The sequence below is a fragment of the Pelodiscus sinensis genome, chromosome 7, assembly GCF_052426305.1.
Source record: "Pelodiscus sinensis isolate ZL-2025 chromosome 7, ASM5242630v1, whole genome shotgun sequence".
Lineage (NCBI taxonomy): Eukaryota > Metazoa > Chordata > Testudines > Trionychidae > Pelodiscus > Pelodiscus sinensis.
Window position 1 is genome coordinate 66175027 of NC_143058.1, and position 14630 is coordinate 66189656.

General features: G+C 47.3%; 1 long non-coding RNA gene across 6 annotated transcripts in view; it reads left to right on the forward strand.

The window, feature by feature from the left end:
* The first annotated feature begins 4881 nt into the window (after positions 1-4881).
* Positions 4882-14630, forward strand: part of LOC112545888 (uncharacterized) — a 150701-nt gene continuing 140952 nt past the window's right edge. Inside the window, exons 1-2 of one of the 6 annotated variants that reach the window (XR_012905339.2) lie at positions 4882-5086; positions 11243-11322. This is a non-coding gene — a long non-coding RNA (uncharacterized LOC112545888). The remainder of the gene's footprint in view (positions 5087-11242; positions 11323-14630) is intronic. The other 5 variants (XR_016350120.1, XR_016350119.1, XR_012905342.2 and 2 more) reach the window with 5 other exon arrangements.

The window sequence follows — 14630 nt, forward strand, 5'->3', positions numbered from 1 at the left end:
GGTGCTTTCTTCTTTCCGCAGACGGTTCCTGGATGCTAAGCACGTGACAGATGCAACGCTTCTCTTGGTAAACTCAGTAGTGGCAGACAAGCCCATTAAACGCCTCTTCCTCCTCTCTCACAGGTCTGTGCCTGTTTTTAAAACCACGTTGACAAGAAATCATTTTGTTCATTAGGCTTCTGGGATTCTTGGGGAGGTTTTGCTCACTTCTGTTGACTGGCCAGCCTGGAAAATACCTAAAAGCATCGAGAGGCTTTTCTTCTGGAGTTTCCAGCCCGACAGAAAGCTGATGTGCCTGGAGTCTCATGAGAGCGCCACTCCTGGTGACATGGCCAGAGCAGCTCTGCGAGGGTTGGGTAGTCTAGCTAAGCATGGATCACTGTTGGGTGCTGGTGTGCCATGCATGCCAGCGGGATGTAGATAAGGAGAATGCATTCCAAGCCAGGCCTGAGGAATGGTTAAAAAGCTGCATGCACGATAGTATCTCCCTGCAGCTATTGCCTGCCTCCCGAAGGTATCCAATGTGTCCTTCATGCACAGGCAAACGGAGCAGCCGGGGACTGCGATGCTGCTAGTCCAGACTGCAGGGTGCCCTGTTGGGGAGTGTATGGCTGAGATGTGTGAAGATGCATAGGAAACGCATAGGACTAGGCCATTCCAATCCCCTTCCAAATGTTCAGCCAGAATTGCTGAACAGCCAGAAGAGCCGCCACAGGAACTGAGCAAGCCAGACGCCAGGCTTACTTCTGCCCTGTCCTGCCATGGGCAGTTGTCTGACCTTTTCCTCGGGGCCCCGTAGCAGCCAGGTGCCTCTGCTGAAATGTCTTTGTCTCCTCCTTCCTCTATCGCCTGGCATAGCCTGCCTCGTCCGAAGTGCCTTTGGGTTCCACAGTAGGGTGAGTAGGAGTGGTTGAGAATGGCTTGGTTTGAGTGTGTCTGGGTGCTCGGTACTCAACAGGGAGGGATTTGCTCTGAGATTAGGACCTAATTTTGGATTTCTCTCCCCTTCCCATCTGTGACTTTCCTTGACACCAGAAACTCTACAAAGAAGGGAATTGGTACCATTAATCCACATTTGGAAGATGGAGAAATTGATGCAGGGAAAGTTCTTTACTGACCCAAGGCCACAGCGGGATTTCAACATAGAGCCAGGCATAGAAATCAGATCTTCATTTCCTGTCCCATGCAGTGTCTACTTCATCAGGTTGTTTCGCCATGTACCTGGACTCCTACGGAGGAAGATGTGGCTAGTAGTGCCCAACAAAACCCTCTGATTGCCGGTCTCAAAGAGAACAAAGAGCAATGGTTCTACAAAGGATTAGCATGGGTGGGGGTTGGTAGAAGTTGAAACACCAAACAAGGAGCCAAAATACTACTTTGAACACATGTGGGATAGACAGGCCTCTCTCCACATCGCATACCGGAGGTGGCAATGTGATGTCAACACAAAGCAGCCAGTTCTCTCATAAACCAGATTGTCACAAGAAATACACTTCTAGGGCTGAGCTTTACTCTTCAGCCAACAATCTGGATATTTTTATGATGTGATTTATGGGGCGTTTGTTTCTTAAACCAAAGACCCAGAGGGACATTGCTATAAAAAAAAAGGCTGGTCCTGCTACTCTGGCCATATTTTAACTAATAGGATTGATATGGGAGTATGCCCCGGCCTTTTCATTCAGCTCTGAAACTGACAGGCTAGGTTGGCTCCAGGTTGAAACGATTAATTCTTTTTCATACGCATGTATTTGTGTTTGTTTACAGCCTCTGGCAAGCCAGAGCAATGAGCCATAGTGTTACCATGACGAAGCCTTTCGGTAAACAGCAGCGCCGCAGTCTAAGTCAAATCTACTCAAGTTAAAGCAATGACTTGAGTCAAAACCTAACAGGGATGGGTTTTCCAGGACTTCTGCTATGAAACTCATTGACCTTCCCACTCTCGGTTATGTCATTTAGGGGACCGTCGTTAAGAACTGTTGCTCTGTACCCATCATGAGCTGGTTGGGGATGGACTACAGCCGTTGATAGCTCACCACCAAGGGTTCTGTTTAGTTAGCTGAAAAGTCCACCATTAAGTCTGCTGTCCCGTTTGTTCTTTGTGGAGGCAGAAGAACAGTCTTTAATGTCTGAACTAATTCTGGCCATGACTGGACGGACCATGTGCTAAAACGTTTCCCATCTCCCGGTCATTGTTCTGCATCTCAGGCAGGCTCCTAATGAGTAAAAGCTGTTTTGTAAAATCGATGAGTGATCCTAACCCGTTTAGGGCTTGGCAAACGTTCCTATCACAGAGGCAAATCATTTGTGGTTTTAGTGGAAAGGCCAAGGAATTAGTGGTACTCAAAGGGCCGGATCCACAACTGCTGCAAACGGATGTAGTTCCATTAAATTCATTAGAGCTACGCCGGCAGAATCTCTGGGCTGGACACTGAATGTATTTCTCTTAGAGGCTCTCTCTCTGGACTGTGGTTGAGCCTCATGGGCCCGAGTTCACACGCCATTCCTAGGGCCACGGAGAGTATGGCGCCCTTCCTCTCCCCCGCAACATGCCACGTGATGTTCACGGCGCAAAACATCACGAGTGTGAGACAATGTCACAACGTTGCACAGCGGTGTCATCGGGCAAACATGAGCTCCTTAAACTCTCTGTGGTCAGGTTTGGGGCAGCAGACCTGTGTGCCCTTCCTTCATCAGAGGCAATGAAATTTAGTAGCTGAGATACTGGGATGGCTGGCCAGAGACCCTGGCTTTGCCATGAGCCTATTGTGTGGCCATGGATGAGTCACTTAACATGGGTTTCCCCTTCCTCCCAGTGTGTATTTAGAACATAAGCTTTCGGGGCCAGAGGCCAGTGTTTCCTCTGATCTGTGCGGCCACGCACTAACAATTTTGGTCCTCCCACGTCATTTTCAGAGCCACGCAACAGTACTCACTGCTCCCTTTTCTGCTGGAACGGAAGGAGAGTGGTGATGCCAGCAGCCCGGTGGGTTCCTGGCATCAGGCAGCTGCCCTTCTGCTCCACCTGAGGCCAGGGCACGTGAGGTGAGGCTGCCCCAGCTGGAACGGGCCTGTGCAGCTGCTGCTTGACTCTAGCTGGAGCCAGGGCCACCCGTGGGGACCAGGACTAAAAATAACACGGCCTCTGCTCCAGTCCTGGCATGTGGTCCCACCCTTGGAGTGGCTGGGCTAGGGCTGGGGCTGAGGGGGCTTCTGGGGCCATACCATGGTACTAAAAATAGCACCGTGGCCCCAGCTCCAGCCCCTGCAAACTGCTTTCCACGTCCGGCAGAAAGTTGGAGAAGGGACAGGGGAGAACTAAGGGGAAGAAGGGTGAGGAGAGGAAGAGGCTTATGCTGAGGGGGGAGGGAGTCCAGGGCAGGAGAAGAAAGGGGCTGGCAGCAAGGAGCAAAGTGGAGGAGAGACGAAATGCCAGGGAGCCAAGGGAGACAATGAGGAAAGGGACAGGAGGGAAGGTGTTGGTGGGGGTGAAAAGGGGGAGGGGACAGGGTGATGCTGGGAAAGGAGAGGGGAGGAGTCATGGGGCAAGAGGGAGGGAAGGGGAAAGAGGAGTAGTGGCTGCGGGGAGAAGAGGGGTTGAAAGGAAGGGTGGGCTGAGGAAGGCAGGGGATGGAGCAAGTCATGGGTGAGGGCGCAGAGGGCCTTGAGGAGAACTGGGGCAGTGTGAGGGGATGGGCACAAGGGGCAAGGAGGGCAGGGGCAGTGTAAGTATCTTCTTTGTCTCAAGTGAATTTAAGAATAATGCAAACTTTTCGAACTTTCCATATAGTTAAAATTAATTGAAATCTTGTGCACAGGCTATATTTGAAGAAAGTAAGTTATAAAAGTAAAGCTACATCATAACAAATATGTATTGACAAGTTTATTCTTGTTAATCGTTATTATTATTTACTTTAACAACACACTCTTTTGGTTAAAATGATTTAGTGGTGTGGAGATGAAACACGTGTCAATGGTTTTCACTGTGATGTCACAAGGAGAGGACAATCTGAAAAAACTGAATGTGTAAATCAGTTAAGTAGTCTAATCTGATTTCAAACACACTAAACTACCTTCACTCTAGTCCTTGCGTTTATTGCATTGTTTCAGTTCAGGGCAGAATTAAGGATACTCAGGGATCTTACCTGAGCACTTCTTCTCTTAAAACGTTATGAATGTTTTGAAATATAATCTCAACCCTGAATGTCTTGGTTTTATAACACTTGGTTAGGGATAGTTATAGTATCCCTGCAATGTTTTTATTCCTAAATTTTACAAATATTCTTAAACTTAACTCCCTTTTAGCCCAGGTGCAGTGGCTTGGTTTGGGTACTTGTGTCTGCAAATGTCCATGTAGTTTGGTTATATCCTAGATGTTTCTGGCATATTTCTTCAGATAACCACTTAGGTATACAGCTTCATGAAAATATAGGGTTGGATTCACTACTCCTTTACTCTGCTTTCATGCTGATAGGGTTACATTGGCATCACACTGGAACAAGGCAGCAGTGAATCAGATCAATAACGTAGGAAATTTTAAGGAGGGTTTCAGAGGAGAATGGTGAGTTAGTTTGGCAGAAGCATATAGGGAGCTTCTCCAGAGGTGAGGGGCAGTAGGAGAGGAGCAGGTAGCTCGAGAGAACAATTTCCCTGTAAAAGGCAAGCAGATTAGCACTTCTTCCTCTGTGATTTTGTCAAGACAGGGATCTTGGCTTGCTTTGTGCTCAACGAGTCCGATTTCCTTCCTCTGGGGAAGGCGTAGATTATTTTTGATTCCTGATAATAATCCCCAGCTACTGCAGTAACACGGGGAGAAGAGTGACCTACAAGTTTGCACAGTTACAAGAAAACAGAGCAGTAGCTTTGCAGCAACATACTCCCAAAAGACGTGTATGAATCTAAATAGAAATCAGCCAAAGAGCCGCTAAAGCTTGGATATTCCTCCCTCTCTGGGGGATGTTTATGACCATTCACCATCAGTTGCGGCACCTGCTTTTGCTGTATTGATTTGATTGCTCTCCTTTTGTCTTTCAGTTTGTTCCACCCGCGCAGACAGCAAGAGCGGGGCTCGTGGGGTGTATATGAAGAGGTGAGAGCTTTGTGAAGTCATGCCTGTGGCTATTAACTGCGCATCGTACATGGACTCCCCTGAGTTTTAAAACCAGCCAGCTGTACATCCATAGGTGACTGGAGAGCCTTCCCTTTGGGGCTTAAAAATAACCCGGCTTGAGTCCCTGTGGCCTGGGCTGTCTCCTGGGAGGGGACAGGCTCAGTGTTCGGATGGAAGGAGGCGAGCGGGAGGAAGCAAGGGCACAGGACTGTAGTCTCAGTTCAGAAGAGCTGCACTGCTAGGTGGTAAGAACACACGGCTTCAGCCTGCAAAGGAACTTGAGGGCCGGAGTTAGTCAAGAGGATTTGGGTACCTCATTCTCCGTCATGACCCCAGCCTTACAGCTATCTGTTACTTGAGCAAGGGAGCAGGTGTGCACTGGACGCTGCAGGCTAAAGCCAATGGTCAGCACCTCCAGGTTCCCACTGGGGCATAGTGACCAAGAGTGACACCGGAATTTCTCCTCGTAATCCCCAGATATGGCCCCCCCCCCCCCCCCCCCCCCGTGCGGCTCGGACCTTGACATTTTACAAACTAAGAGCCAGACCCTGTTGGTGTGAACTGGTGTCATTCCAGCACAGTCAATGGAGCTACACTGATTTACTCCTGGGGGGCTGATTCTTAAAAATGTACGGATCCCTGTAATACACATGACTGAGTTCCTCCGCGTGGAGGCTGCGTGTTTTGGTTTGGTCTTTTGTTTGTGGAGTTTTGGGTGTTTTGTTTGTGGGGAGGAGGGTTTTTTTGCTGTTTTTTTAACTGTTTTTTGGAGGGGTGGGTGTGTGTGTGTGTGCGTGTGTGTGCGCGCGCGCGCATGCGCTTTTCTATACATCTGTTTATAAGAGAGAGAGTTAAAAGTGGTTTTGCTTGACTGCCTGAAAACCATGCCATCCCTATTGGGATAATACAGATTGAACCTCTCTAGTCTGACACCCTTGGGACCTGACCGGTGTTAAACCAGAGGATTTGCCAGAGCATGGGAGGTCAGTATTGTCTAGCAGCATGACCAACACTGCCCCTGCTCACTAGGCTGTTAGAAGACGCTTAGGGGAACATTAGAGTTAAACAGCAGCACAAAACACTGAGGGTACATCTAGACTACATGCCTCTGTCGCCAGAGGCATGTAGATTAGGCTACCTGACGTAGTAAAATGAAGCGGCGATTTAAATAATCGCCGCTGCATTTAAATTTACATGGCTGCCGCGCTGAGCCGACAAACAGCTGATCAGCTGTTTGTCGGCTCAGCGCGGCAGCCATGTAAATTTAAATGCAGCGGCGATTATTTAAATCGCCGCTTCATTTTACTACGTCTGGTAGCCTAATCTACATGCCTCTGGCGACAGAGGCATGTAATCTAGACGTACCCTGAGTCAGGTCTGGTGGCTGTAAATAGACTTTATGGGACACTTGGCCACACCCATGATAAGCGGACATCTAGCTCGCTAAAATCCTGGGGACCACGGATGTTGCTGGACGAGAGAGGTTCAGCCTGTACCAAGCTTTCAAATAGAGTTTTTTGTCCGTGGAGCTCACAGCACATCAGTTATTAATGAATTGAACCTCACAGCACCCTTGAGAAATTGGGCAGGGCTATGGTCCTTATTGTACACACAGGGAATTGAGGCACGCAGAGGCTAAGTGACTCACCCAAGTTCATACAGGAAATTTGTGGCAGAGTAGGGTTTTGAACCTGGGTCTCCAAAGTTCAAACGTCCTGACCACTGGCCCAGTTTTCCTCTGTGGTAACTTCTACCAGCTGAACTGATCTTTCTAAGACAGTGGTAAAACTCGCACGATCTCATGTCCGCACCATTCATCCCATGGTGCAGTTGGGCATCTGCTCTGGATTGAGGTAAGCATCCTGTGCTGAGTTTATAGCTATTTATGCTCACTCCTGCCAGGACATCATGGGGGAGAGAGGGTCTCTCGTTTTGCGCCCTTACAGCACCTCGATCTTAGCGTGGTGAAATCCCAATCCAACACAAGAAGGACTGTCCGTTTGTAATTATGGCGAGGTGCTGCACGGGCTCCAGAGCTCCATAAAATCATCTCAATGGCATAATCAGCCCAAGGAAACAGGTGTGACTGCCCTGCGGGGCTATTCCCAAACAGCCACTCCTGCTGTTTAAAAAAACAAACCAACCTCCTAGCCGTGTTTCTCACCTCACAGCTCTGCTAACTGCTTCCTCAGGAGGAAAAAGGGAAAATCAAGACAGTTCTCGTCACTACACAAATCTAACTGGAACTGCTTGGAGCAGTCCGAGCTGTGAAGTCGCAATTTACAGCTGGCCCCATGTAGGAAATGAAAACCAGTCCCTGTGAAACTCTTCCCCCTCGCTCTGCTTCCAAACCACCGAGAACAAGAGCAGCGGAAGAATAAAAGCTTTGGAAGCACATAAAAATGGTCATCTGGAAAAGACAGCCAACGTGGTGCCACACATGTTTACTGCCCTGTATCCTTTGTTGGCTTTCCAGGGCTCGTTGGCTAGTTCATTAAGCTGTGCATAGCACATGGTCTCGCTCCGTCCCATATGAATGGATGGAAATCTAGCTGCAGTTGGAGTGAGCGCCGCTCTGAAGAGATGATTGTTAAATAAACAGCTGCGTGTAACAGCGAGAATAGGAAGGTGGGCAGAGGTGGGTGTTGTAGGGAGTGATATGTACAGCGAAGACTCCCTTCCCTTCTGAGCTGTAGCACACGAATGCTTACAATGAAGCGTAGGAGAGAGTCCAGGCTAACGTGGACAAGATAGGGTGCGAGATCGGGAAAGCGGTGCGCAGCACAAAGAGATGACGAATATTACGGTCAATATTGGGTCAGTGGCTCAGCCAAGCATGCTGTCTAGGGCTGCTGATGCGAAGGCAATGCTGTAGCTGCTAGGCCACGCTGCCTCCTGTTGGGGTGGGGTGTGAGTGCTGGCTGTGTCCTGCCCCATCTTTCTTAAAAGAACCGTTTTCCTCTCGTGCGCCGTAAAGGTGTCATCATGCTGTGAGGTTGGCACAGCAGCTGTGTGCAATCTGCAAATCTCAAGCTGTTCCTGGAAGGGCCAGTTCTACAAACCCAACCTGAGAGGGCGGGAGTAAAACCTGGTATTTGCCATAGGGGCAGCTGTGTCGGTTTGGACCTCACCCCTACTTTGAAGGTCCCCTGGGTTTGTTTTTTTCTGGGAGTGAGTTTTTGCCTGCTTAGTTCTTAAACTGTGCGCAATGTTGTGGTAATTAGGTTGGCCCCAGAGTCTAACACTGCGGCGCTCGTTCGGGATACTTCCGGTATCCCGAAATAGCTATTCCACATCTTTTAAACAAGCCCATTATTTCGAAATAGCTTTTGAAGTAACGGGCCTGCTCTGCCAATGTCCCTTAATTCCATGAGGATTAAGGGATGTTTCGGAATCACGCTGTATTTCGAAATACACTCGAAATAAGCGACGCAATTTGTGTAGGTCAAATTGCGTATCTTATTTCGAGCTATGGGTGCAGTGTAGACTCATCCAGAGATTAGACACAAGGAGGGGGAGGTGATATCTCTTATTGGAGTGATTAGTGTTGGTGAGAGAGCCAGCCTTCCGAGTTTCACAGAGCTCTTCTTCAGGTCCGGGGAAGGCAAGCAGAGTGCCCTGCCTTGGGACAAACCATTTCAAGTGCTTTCTAGCCGCTTAACAATCTGCCTGTGGAACATTGGGAGAATGTTTGTTTATATACAGAAAAATTGTCCCAGACCTATTAACTAATTCATTTTTGCATTTCCCAAGGCCTTTGACGTGCGGGTCTCCCAAGGCACACGAAGGGAAGCTGGCATGTGCATATGAAAACCTAACTCGTGAACATTCCTCTCCTACTTTACACTCCTTTAAAAAAATGCAAGCCCAACAGATTGGGCATGAAATTCAGATTTGTTTAATTGGTGCACATTTCTCAGTGCTGTCAAATGTTAGTTGTGCAATGAAATAAGCACCTGTTGGTTGCAAGGTGTCAAAACTGCTTACTGGGGATTTTTCAGATCATCCAAAAGGATTTGGAGCCCAATTAATGGGACCAGGGTGTCCGGTTTCCTCTGGGAGCTTTTCAAAAGTTACCTTGTTAGAGCTTGCAACTTCCAACCCGCCTCCACTTTCCCATAAAGCATGTGAGTACCCTGCAGCACACACCAGTGTCAAAGAAACCCACGGGCACCCCACAGACTGACTTGTTCTGTTGGAGCTTGATTTGACCATCCACTATATTTACAAAGGAACAGTTTCAAGCTGTTTCCATTGACTAACACAGCTGCTAATGAAGGCACTGCTAGGGGGAATGCTCCTCCCGGGTCAGACGGGTTCTCCTGTTGCATGGGGTACTCCTGATTGGTTGCCTACTCAGGGGTAAGAGAGAATGGAATCTGGCCCCTTATACTGCAAGTCAACACAAGGCAGATGCGCCTGAGCCACCTAGGGGTGGACACCTTCCTCTCACCACCACCGGAAACCTCAGCAGGGTGCCCATGAGCAGCGATGGCATCAGGACAAGATGGGTACGGTAATCCTGGGTCAAATAGCGGCCAAGAGATCATGTGTGGCCTCGGTGAAAGGATACTGAAGGCCCACGTTTGAGGCCTCAGTGGCAGGCTTCCCAAGGTTGCCCTAGGTTAGGGTCGCCTTCCCAAGGCCCTGTGAAGCAGAATATTGCCATTGAGCAATATTTTCCAATGATGACCTTTCCCTCCAGCCTTCCCTGCACAGGGAGACTGTGAGCATGGCTCGTGTAGAGCCCTCATGCCTGGAGGCTCCATTTCCACCCCCTTTAATTCCCTCATGCTGTCAAATCAGAATTCCAGGATCCTTCGTGTGGCTGAGAAATGTCTTCCCAATGCCACAATCCAAGACCATCGATCTCCAGAAGCAAGGAGCACAGTCGAGCGTGTAGCCAGGGAACCAGGACAGACTGGATGATTTTTGTTGTATTATCCATCCATATTCCCCTTTGCAGCCTCGTCAGCGATCATTTAGGTGGGATTTATTCTGAGATGGAAAGAGAACGAAAGCTCCGGATGCCGGGCGTTCATTAGTCATTTGCAGGAGAAGATGCCCATGATAAGGTGGGCTGATTCACATCCTTTGAAAGGAGAAATGACCTTTATTTGCTGGTCGGGGAAGCACATTTCAGCAATTTAAGGAATTGGAACGTGGGACTGAAACAGCCAAATGAATCACGACTTATTCACACAGTGGTCAAAATACCATCTGATTCTTGAAGAAACACTCATTACGCTCAAACTGCACTAATGATCAACTGAAGCTGGTCTGGCCTTGTGTTAGAGCCAGAGGGTTGAATAACCAGGTTGCTGACCTCATCTCACAAAAGCTTTATTAACATTAAAGGCTGTTAAATTACTCCCCACTTACAGAAAACAGCTGTGTGTTACAAAACTTAAATGTGCAAATGTTTGGAAGTTCTCAGGGCGGTTGCTGAATAACAGTTTCCAGGGATTTAGAACAACGTTGGCATTTGAAAATATCTGAATTCCAAGTGGGATTTTCCAAAGACTCAAGCGATGGTCTAACAACCTTAATCCTTTTGAAATGAACTTAAAACGGATCCCTTAACTAAGCCATTTATGTAATACACGTGCTATGTCCGCCTGAGAGAAGGCAGCCACTGATCTGCAGGGCTTTGAAAAGCTCCCCAAGAGAGTCAGGCCCATTCCTTGCTTTGTCCACCCACCACCTTAACGTCCTTTTGTTCATGAGATCATCCATCAGCTTATGGCAAAGCAGCTCGATCATTTCTTTCAACTCCTCATTGAATCCTTTCCACTGCAGGCGATCGCCGCTTTATCAAACAAAAATAAATCCCTGCCAGAAACCAAATCCAGCCTCTCCTTGTAGACATCTTCCACAGAAAGGGGGGGGAAGATGGCCCAGTCAGTATCGTTAAATGTCACTAGCTGTGTACTGAAAGCTGATGCACAAATAAATTGAGTCTTTAAAGTGCCACAGGACTCCTCGTTGTTTTTCCATATAGAAGTTAGCTCTCGCATCTCGGAAACACATAGTTGAAGGCAATGGTGATCGCCCCGTAGACAGTGTCTAGACAGAATGAGGCGCTATCAATATGCATACGATTTGTTGCTAATTATTCGCTCCTTTCTGCTCTAGGAACGCCATGTGGAGAAGACAAAAGTAAGCTGGCAATAGAGGATGGAGTTGAATATCGAAGGATAAGACATGATCAAGAGGTACAAAGACAATCGGTGGAGCAAAGGGTACACCTCCAGGTTCCCAAATAAAGGGGTGATTATGTGAGCAGTTAAAGAGAGGCTTAGAATGGAAGGTGATAATAGTCAGCAGCTGGGAGGAGAGGCCATAAAGAACCAGAAATAAAATAAAAGGCAGGTGGGGGAAAGCAGATAGAATAGCCTCCCCAATTAAAAAATGAAAATATACATCATGAAGTGCTTTCTGTGGTATGCTGTTCAATCCGGATATCACACTGGCTAGCTTGTCTGTCTCATCCACATGAACATGAGAACGTAAATACAGTCATATAGGGTAAGACTAAAAGGTCCTTCGAGCCCAGTGTCCTGTCTTCCAACAGTGGCCAATGCCAGGTGCTCCAGAGGGAATGAACAGAACAGGGAATCATCATGTAATCACACCCCTGTCGCCCGTTCCCAGCCTCTGACAAACGGAGGCTAAGGACGCCATCCCTGCCCAACCTAATAACTTCCTGGAGGAGAGGTTCTAGTTATCTAGTTCTTTTTTGGATACTGTTATAGTCTTGGATTTCACAACATCCTCTGGCAAGGAGGTCCCCACCTTGATTGTCTGTTGTATGGAGAAATACTTTCTTTTGTTTGTTTTAAATCCTTTGTCTATTAATGTCATTGGGTGACCCCTCATTCTTGTGTTATGGGAAGGAGTAAATAGCACTTCCTTATCTACTTTCTCCACACAGGTCATGATTGTATAGACCTCTCTACAACCAGGCCCCCTTAGTGCCTGGGTTCGCATCGTGAAAGTGTAGCATTGTGACAGAGTTACATTTGTCCAATGTAATCCCATCCACCTGGCACCTAAGAAAGCAGAAGCGCCTGCCCTGGGCTGTTTGCCTGCTTCTTTTTGTCATAGCTCGATAGAAAGATGTCTGGGACTATCTGTATGTTATGCCTTCCCAGTCAGCTGGGAGCCCCAAATGGAGCCACACAGTCCTGGTAAGTTTCTCATCTGTTGCTGGAACCGAAGCCCAGTAAATGAGTCCACACTGTGTGTGTTCCATCCTTTCGCTTTTATTAAAGTGTAACCTCAACATTAAGTTTCCAGGGTTCTGGACACTGGTGGTGATTTGCGATAGCAATACTCTCTGAATGCTTCCCCCACCCCAAACAGCTTCAACAAGTCTCCAAAAATGGCTTCTCAGGATGCCCCCTCATATTTGCTGAGTTTCTGAGGAAAGGGGTGATTTTTGTAACTGCCAGCCCTACAACTAACCTTTGGATTTGAGAATCAAGCTGGATTCCTTACAGCTTTCACCATATTGCTACGGGGTCACCAAATGAACTTAGTAGATAGCAGGTTTAAAACAAATAAAAGGAAGTTTTTTTTCTTCACACAATGCACAGTCAGCCTGGGGAACTCCTTGCCAGAGGATGTTGTGATGTCTAAGACTATAATAAGGTTCAAAAAAGAGCTAGATAAATTCAAGGCGGATCGATCCATAAATAGCTGTTAGCTGGGATGGTGTCCCAAGCTTCTGTTTGTCAGAACCCCAGAATGGGTGACGGGATGGATCACGTGATAGTTTCCTGTTCTGTTCCCTCCCTCTGGGGCACCTGGCACTGGCCACAGGACACTGGGCTAGATGGACCTTGGATCTGACCCAGTCTGGCTGTTCTTATGTCAATATTCTGCACGGAGTGTTGTCAATTATACCTGTGCAGCTGTTTAAACTGAAATCTGCTGTAGGCCATCGACTGGAATCTGGAGCTAAATAGCACAGTGTTTCTTCTGAGTCGTGCTAGCAGATGTGAGGGGAGATGGCATATTTCTGTAGATGTGGATGTTACCGATATTGATAGTTTGCACATAATAAAATAACCTTCTGATCTCCAAGAGGGCTTTGATGAATGCCATTCATATTAAGTGCAGCTATTTTAGCTCAGCATGAAGAGCAAACCTGAAAGGAGAGAACGAAGGTCCCTCTCACATTATGGAACTAATTCTGTTCTCACTCAAATCCATTTAAATCAGGAGTAACGTCTCTGAACTCGACAGCAGTTTTACACAGTGATGTCCAGCTGAGCAGAATCATGGTTGATTCAAGGGGGAATAGTTCCATTGACTTGACAGACATTCCAAAGCCAGAAGGAACCACTGTGACCCTCTAATCTGACCTTGCATATAGCACAGGACTCAGACTTGCCCACAGTCATTCTGAGAGCAGAGCTGTTAAAGAAACAGCCCCTCTTGATTTACAAATGGTCAGTGATGGAGAGAAAATCTGTCATGAACCTTGGGGAGCTGTTTCAATGGTTAATGATGCTCATGGTTAAAAATTGACACCTTCATTGCAAGCTTCAACTTCTAGCCATTGGAGTGCGTTCTACGTTTCTCTGCAAGCCTAAAGAGCCCGTTATTAAAGATTTGTTTCCCGTCTTGGTACACGTGTAATGCAATCTTCCCTGAGTCATCTTTGTTAACCTCAATGGATTGACTGTGGGAGGTTGCCATGTGAGCCTGTAACTTTAAAAACAACTCATAGTCCTGTGGCACCTTAGAGACAACAAATATATTAGATCATGAGCTTTCGTGGGTAAAGCCCACTTCTTCAGATAAGTTGGAGTGGAAATGACAGAGTCCAGAGTATATGTAAAAGCAAACGCAGCTGTCAAGTGTAGAACCCATGTTAAAGATGCTAATTGAGTCAGGCTGGATGTGGCCCATTCGTAGCATTTGATGTATAAATGCGAATATCAAAGGCAGGGGAAATTGCCTTTGTAGTGAGTTAAGCAGTTAATATCTTTATTCAAGTTGATAGTGTTGAATTTGTATCCGCTTGGACTTGAATAAAGATGGGATAGTACGCCACACCCAGAAAGTGCGTGGGTTACACAAGTAAGAAAACATCCAGGTAGCTGCACTGTACTGGAAAGGAACATTTGGAGTGAGGAAACTGGTCTTCCCATGTTTCTTTCCCTTTGTAACGTTAAGACTCAAACTAGCAATTAGGAGGGGAGAAGAAATCAAATGCCCGTGACCTCTCACAGAGGGGAGATTGGCATTTGTCACCTCAAAGTACCACTGGGCTTAGGAACTTGAAGCATCTCTAAGGAATCTCTGGCCAAAGGCGTATTACGTCCAGCAGGAAAAGAGCTCACAGTCGGAGGAACAATATGATAGAGCAATAGAGAAAAAGACTGAGACACATGAAAAGAGAGGTTACGGTTCACCCTTGCACTGCAGTGAAACTAATTGGAGTTTTTTGTACGCTGTCTGTTCCACGTTTTGTCCATATGGTTCCAGTTTGACTCCCCGATGAGTCCTACTT